Source organism: Vigna angularis, chromosome 5 (assembly GCF_016808095.1).
Source record: "Vigna angularis cultivar LongXiaoDou No.4 chromosome 5, ASM1680809v1, whole genome shotgun sequence".
Taxonomy (NCBI): domain Eukaryota; kingdom Viridiplantae; phylum Streptophyta; class Magnoliopsida; order Fabales; family Fabaceae; genus Vigna; species Vigna angularis.
In genome coordinates, this window is record NC_068974.1 from 10,039,338 (window position 1) to 10,047,701 (window position 8,364).

Sequence of the window (8,364 nt, forward strand, 5' to 3'; positions counted from 1 at the left end):
ACATTAATTGCGGTAAATAATAAATAAATAAAACCACCAATCAATTTATTTATTCATCAAAACTTAATTATTCTATTTATTATTTTTTTAAGGTCTTAATACATAAATATTAAAGAAAGAATTGATTTATATATTAATTGTAACGTACAAAGAGTGTTATATAAATAAAGTTGTCGTAACAGATGAGGTCAATGTCACGGTGGATGAAGTTGTCGTACCAAATGTCATTCTTCTTGTGTCTATAGAGGACTTTTTCACTATGGCACAAACATTTCAGTCCTTCACCACCTAGCCTAGTCATTTGGTTGGTGTTGTATTTGACCCTCCGGTAAACACTCTTACTATATATTTCTCAATTTTAATATTTGCTTGATTATTGTTTATCCACACATTATTGTTTGGGTTTTAAATTAATTGAAGTACATTCTCAATTAATTTGAGGGCGATCATGCAATTAACCAAAGTAGAGTCTCAATCAAATGCAAGACCTTTATAGATTATTCACCATAAATTCAACCAAAGTACATTCTCAATCAAATCGTATTGTGTTTAATCATGTCTATTCTTAAATCTCCTAACCAAATTAAAAGCTAATTAATCAAAGTAAATTCTCAATTGATTATAGTTGAAATTATCACTACCAATCAACGTGCATTCTCAATTGATAGCAAAAACTCGTTTAATCATATGAAAGCCCCTAAATTTAATCAAAGTAGATTCTCAACCAAACCTAGAAACTCTTGAACTCATATGATTAATATGCATGTAGATTCACACACGTTACGATGCAAAAATCATTGCTTTTAATATGATTGAGAGATAAAAGACACAGAAAGAGAGCAACTTAAATCAATAATCAAAAGAAATAATTGCATTAATTCAACTTAATCTCAGAATCCATAATGAAATTACAGTGGAATAGCCCTAGAAGCTCAGCCCTCCATGAATGAAGTGAAACACATGATGAAAATAAAAGTGAGAGGAGTGGTGGATGAATGAAGTATCTTTTCTGCCTTCCCTGAGTCTCTTTATATAGGACTTGATTGGGCTTGGATCCTAAATAGTTTGTTTATAAGATATATTCTGTTGATATATTTTTAGATTAAATCAATTATCTTAAAAAATATCAATTGAATTATCTATTTCATTAATGTCCTTCTTAAATTTCCAAAATTAAAGAAAAGCCCCTGAGAGTTCCTCTAATCACACCTTAGCCCCTGTTGACCAGACTTTAACTGTTTGACTAGGTTTTGACCAGAAAGGATCGTCCAACGAGATGCAGCCATGGGGCATTCCTCTTTCTCACCCAATCAGGGTTTTGGATGGCACACCAGGAAGAAGCCTGCGCTGCTGCTCGAAGATCATGGAGTGAGACCGCGAAATAGAATTCGCTTCCCTAACGGATGCGGGAGGTGATTTTCTGATGCAGGTTTGGTGGAGAAGATGATCGCGATTTTGTGTGGTGGCTGGGGTCGATGGAGTTTGGTGTACGAGTCGAATGGAGGATAAAATGATGGTGGTTCGAGATTCTCTCCTATCGGGACCATGATACTAGCTCGTGGCACAGTCTATGAGGCAACCACTATAGTCCATGGTGTAGAGCTAGCAGAAGATGAGGCCACCGTGGATGAAGTTGTCGTAATAGATGTCGTTCTTCTTGTGCCTACAAAAGAGTTTTTTACTGTGGTAGAGGCATATCAATCCTTCGCCGCCTGGTCTAGACATTTGGTTGGTACTGTATCTGACACCCTGGTAAACAGTCCTACTATATACTTCTCAATTTTAATATTTACTTCTTATTGACGTCAGAACATAACCATTTTTTCATGTAATAGCAGATAGGTCAAGAGGGAAGTCATACACCGAAGAAGACTCATTTATTTGAGGATGACCCTCTTGGTGCGTTACACGAGCTTGTTAACATGATTGCAAACTCGCCAATGATTGTACCATGCGATTCTACTAAATTTGGAAGAGATGTTGAGATCCCATTGTACTTGCATCAGCAAGATGTTAGGGAGCTTGCATAGGGGAGAGAAAAAATTAATATTACACTCGTTTAGCTGTAGATGATGTAAGTTTATGAGAACTTTTTTATATAAAAATTGATATATTAAGTTACTTATATCATATCATTTCTTGATTTCAGGTATATGTTTGGTGTCAGTAACAAGAGGGGGTTCAATGGTGTATATAGATTCATTGACCCCTATATGACTCATGAAAGAAATAAATTTGATGAAATTCAAGCATACATCACCGTCTATTTTGCAATGGGGAAGGACATATATTTTCTTCCTTATATACTTGTATAAGTGAAGTTTGTTAACTTTAAAGTTTCATTTATGAATTTTGGTATCATTTTATCTTTTAAGTAAAATAATTATTCACATTTATTTAAAGTAAAATATATTTAATTTGTATATTTGCAACAGGTAAATAATAAATAAATAAAACCAGGAATCAATTTATTTATTCATGAAAACTTAATTATTCCATTTATGATTTTTCTGGGGTCTTAATACATAAATATTAAAGAAAGAATTAATTGATATATTAATTGTAACGTGCAATGAGTGTTATATAAATATGGTATGCATAGGTTGAGACGATGAAGAGGCATTAGAAAGAGAGAAAGTAAAGATGAAGAGCATAAGGTTAGTAATGATGGTTGTGGTGGTTGTTGCTTTGATTGGGATTGAAAAAGAAGGTCCATTGAGAGTGGCAGAAGGAGTATGCGATTCGCCTCTGAAAAATCCTCCTAAGAAGAGCTGTGCACAGAGTTGGTGTATTCCCGCATGCATCCAGCAACATCCAGGGCAGTTAACAAGTGGAAAATGCGATGGACCAACCTGCATATGTAGCTACATTTGCGCTTAACTCCTTCATTCTTATCTTCTTATGTTCAATGTTCACTCAAATAAAATAACTCTCTTTCACTATGTCTCATATTTTCATTCTTTTCTCTCTTTTTCTTTTTTCTTTTTTCTTTTATATGTCCTTATTCTCTCATCATCACCTCTCTATTTCATGTCAAAATTAAATTCTACAACAAAGCTTTCCACTTTATTTTTTTAATTCTTGGAACTAAATTGGGTTTCCACTTGTAATTAAGTTAATGTAACAAATAAGACCAAGAAAGGATTTTAAAATGTTTTTAGTTCATGTTGTAAAGTAAAATTGGAATTATGTTGTATTTTAAACTTTTTTTTTATAATTTCTTATCAAATTTTAAAAATGAATGAATTTAGATTAAGACAATTATATTAATTTAATTTATATATTTTGTTCTTACATTTTAAAAATAAACTAATTTAGATTAAAAGAATTATATTAATTCATTTCATAAGTTTGAAAATAAAACTATATTAAAGTTTGAAAGACAAAATCGAATTTTAATTTTGCGTTTAAATAATCCTTGAATAAAATAAAAAAGAATTAAATATATATATTTTTTTTTATGTTTTTAACATGTAAAATAGTTCTACATTTGTGTATCATGTGAAATTTAATTGGTTTGATTTTAGTCTTAAATACATGTTTTGTAACTGAGTTTTGGTTTTGATTTAGCCTTATATTTTAGCTCTTAATGTCACGTATAATTACATTATCTTGGAATTAATGAATTGTATTAATTACTTTTAAATACATAATTAATTTTTTTATAGTTAATAAATTATATTAGTTACAATTAAATATAACTACATATAATTTTTTTTTTACTTTTGATGTGATTGGACTAACACTTACTCAGTTGATCAAATCCATAAATAACATTTATCCAAAGAAACTACAACGTAAAAAAAATATATCAGTGGTAGTTTTTTAAATAAAGCACCATTATAGACATTGGTTATCTCACAGACGTCTAATCCTTTGTCAAAACTTACAAAATCAGATATTAGAAAAATCCTTTGTTAGAAGTTACAAAATCAAACATTAAACCTCGAATCCTCTTTTCCGGACGTCAATAAGTTGTAAAGATATCCAAGTAGTAGTTCCAAAATAAATTTCTAAATTTATTTTAGAATTAGACGTTAGTGGTGGAGGGGATGATGTCAAATGCCCTTTTAAATCTCAAAAACTCAGAATGCGAGTCTTACTTTCTGTTGTGTTTTCGATTGAGTTTTCGTTTCGTTCGCGTTCGTCATTGCTACTGCAAGGTATACGTTTGATTGATTTTCTTCCAATTAATTTATTTTGCACCGACTAACTTTAGTTTGCACCGATTAAATTTTGTTTGTATCGATTAATTTTGACTTATGATGGAGTTTTGTTCGTGTGTTGACGAATCTTGGCAACGACATTGAGTGTCCAATCTTCATTTCTCAAAATCATAATATATACTTATTTTTAATGTTCTTCATTTAATAAATTTGAAATAAAAGGAAAATAAAAATAAAAAAGTTAACCTTATCTAACTTATGCGAAAACAATAATAAATATACTTTTTACAAATTACTTTTAATATATTGATGAATATTTTAAATTTCTATTAATTATTTTTCATATTTTTTATTCTTTTAATTGTTGGAACTAAATTGGGTTTCGAATTTAACTCTACTAATTATGTTAATGTCAGAAATAAGATCAAGAAAGGATTTAAAAATGTTTTTAGTAAAGTTGTCAAAATGGGTAACCCGGCCCGACCTGGCCCGACCCGACCCACCACGGGTTGACCACTTGGTGAGTCAGCCCAACCCGGCTCATTTATTAGCGAGCCGAAAAAATTTGAACCCGACCTGACCCACCACGGGGTGGTGGGTTAAACAGGTTGCTCATTGGCTCACTTAATTAACTTTTTTTTCACCCTCTTCTTCTCAGATTCTTATAACATGTTAATTTGATCGATCAAATTGAAATAGTAATAATTGGAGCAATTGATATAAAAGAAAATGAAACAAAAGAAATATATATTGTTATATATATTCTAAGCTATCAAGCATAAAATTTTGTCAATTTAGTTTAATGAGACATACACAACCGTTTGACCAAGAAACTACATATAGCCGTTAACAAAAATATATAGCACAAGATAAAACTGTCATGCTTGTAGATAGGTCTAAAAACAAGATAAAACAAATGATATATTCATGAATTATCCATCTATTAAATTGGAGTTCTTAATGGATAAATCCACAGTATTATGCTCTCTTGAAGCATCTTCTTCTTTATCTCCATCTATAATATTATTCAATCTATAATCTTAGGGTTTTATTTCTAGAAGGGAACTTTTAGAAAGACAACAACGCGAAAGGCTCTATTGTTAAATAAGGGTTGTGCATTTTGAATAATTAATTTGATTTCAATTAAAAACAAATAGGATTTGAATAATTAATTTAATTTAATTAAAAATAATAGGTGGATTGGTGAGCCAACCCGACCCACCACATGTGCAACTCGTGTGAGCCGCGTTCTTAGTGAGCCGGGTCAAAATTGGCTCGCATAAAAAATTTTGCATTTTTTTCCAACCCAACCCGGCTCAAACCTGTGGTGAGCCAAGTTGGCTCACGGGTTTCAACCCATTTTGACAGCACTAGTTTTTAGTTAACGTTCTAAAGTAAAATTGGAATTCTTTTGTATTTTAAACTTTTTTTATATAGTTTGTTCTCAAATTTTAAAAATAAATGAATTTAAATTAAGAGAATTATATTAATTCATTTTATATATTTTGTTCTCAAATTTTAAATATAAATTGATTTAGATGAAAAGAATTATATTAATTTATTTTTTAAGTTTAAAAATAAAAATTATTTGAGACATAAAAACCAATTTTAATTTTGTGTTTAAATAATCAAATAAAAAAAATAGAATTAAATATCTTTTTTTATGTTTTTAACATGTAAAATAGTTATAGATTTGTATACCACCTGAAATTGAATGGGGTTGATTTTAGTCATGTTTTGTAACTGAGTTTTGGTTTTGATTTATCTTATATTTTAATGTCACGTGTAATTACATTGTCTTGCAATTGATGAATTGTATTAATTATTTTTAAATTCTTAATTATATTTTGTTTTATAGTTAATAAATTATATTAATTATTATTAAATATAATTAAATATATTTTTTTAATTTTGATGTGATTGCACTAAAACCTACTCAAAATTGATCAAATTGACTACAACTCACTTTAACCCAAAAAAAAAAACACAACCAAATATCATAGTAAAATATCATAGGCTTAATAGCCTCCTTTGTCCTCAGTTGTGCTCGATTTTGTCAATTTGGTCTTTAGTTTTAAAAAAGTGTCTACTTCGTCCTGACTTGGGAAATTTTGTGTCAACTTTGTCTCTTCCGTTAAAAAGAAACAAACAGAGTTAATAGTCTGATGATATGACAATTTCTTTTCATTTTTTTTAATCTTTGGGCCACCTATTCCCTCCAGCCACTTTAGTTTGCCTTCCCCCAAACAATAGAAACCTTAATTCCTCCACCGTTAGCCAAACCTTATCCGCCATCACCACCTTGATGTGCTGCAACAGTGAAGTCCAAACCCTATCCAACTGTGTCGTCACCACCCACATCGTCAATGCTGCAAAGAACCTGCAACCACCACATCGTCTTTCACCATCAATGTTGCAACCACCCACACCGTGAAACCCATCCTCCAAAATGAACCATGTCGCGTTGTCAAAATTGGCTCGCATAAAAAATTTTGCATTTTTTTTCCAACTTAACCCGGCTCAAACCTGTGGTGAGCCGAGTTGGCTCACGGGTTTCAACCTATTTTGACGGCACCTGTTTTTAGTTAATGTTGTAAAGTAAAATTGGACTTCTTTTGTATTCACTAGTGCAGAAAGGGCTTTAGACGTCCGTTCTTTTGGCTTTTTGACGTCCGACCTTCCCCCGACGTCTTTGTGGGTGACGTTACTCAGACGTCGGGGGGTCCACATCGGACGTGTATATAGACGTCCGATGTGTCAGCCCCGACGCCTATCTAGACGTCTGATGTGTGATCTCGGACGTCCACATAGACGTCCAATGTGCACCCCTCGGACGTCCACACAGATGTCCGGTGCCTCCTCCCCCCGACGTCTATACAGACGTCCGAGGTGTATCCCTCGACGATCAAATGCCTGAAGGGTTTTGTGCTAGGGGTGGGGTTGGACGTCGGTTTATGCACTGCCAAACGTCTATAGACGTCCGACAGTGCACTAACAAACATCTACTAGGCGTTTTTTTAAAAAAAATTAATTTATTTTTGCAATAAAACCACACCTGAAAAGCAGAAAATTGTCCCAAAACAATATAGTATAATATATATATGCGTTTCATATAAAGAAAGTTCTACTTAATGTAAAAAATAATCCACTACCAAAACTATGAAGATTAAACTTAAACTAAAACTAAGCAATGCTCAACAACAAATAAAAGTATTCCTAACTCCATCTTTGAAGAAGATAAGCGGTCCACTCCTGCCTTATCTGCCTAATTGTGTCCTCTGGTATAGGAGATATACTCTTGAAGCGCTGCAAAATTCAAGAAAGATTCATTATGGTTTCATATATGTTTGAAGATGAATTTGATTTGTAATGTATTCAAGGTATACATCATTACCTCATTCCAGTCATCTGTAATGACAGCTCGAATGATGGTCTTAATCCAACACATCACATAGAAGCCACATTCCCATGAATCTAGCTGCTGGTTACACTAAAATGATAAACTAAATAGTTAAGAATTTAGATCATTCATTAACATATAGAAAATGAATTAGAACTATAAATGACTTACAACCTTTTGATACAAAATTTGAACCAGTTGACCACGAGATTTAACAATAACTCTGTACAGATTGAAAACACAAAGTATAATTAATATGACTATATTTATCATAAAAGTTGAAGGTGAACATCAAATTCAAAGTCATTTTTGGAGAAACACTTACCCTTGAAGCATTGTTCTCAAGTCATTTTTCATCTTCCTATGCAACGAACAAAACCATATAATTTTACATGCTTTGGGAATGATGACCATCAGCTTCCAGTGCAACCTATCACAAAGGACAAATAGTTATTTAACTAATTAAGGAAACTATAATAATGAACTGGCCACATATAACAACACCTACCCATCAATGTATGGCACAAGGTATACATCTCTTTTTGACTCATCCATCCATGTTTGCAAATAATGTTGTCTGTTTTGAAGTGTGTTACCAGACGGTTGAATGGTCTGAGGTTCAACAAATCCGTACATGGAAGACCGACCTTGGTCTACAACGATTGTGTCCATGTACCTAAAACAACAAAGTTAAGTTGTTAAAAACTATAAGAATCTAAATAAAAGTAATATGAAAGACCAAATTTACTATCTTACATGCACCACAGTTGAATGATGGAAATATTCAACATCCTGTCT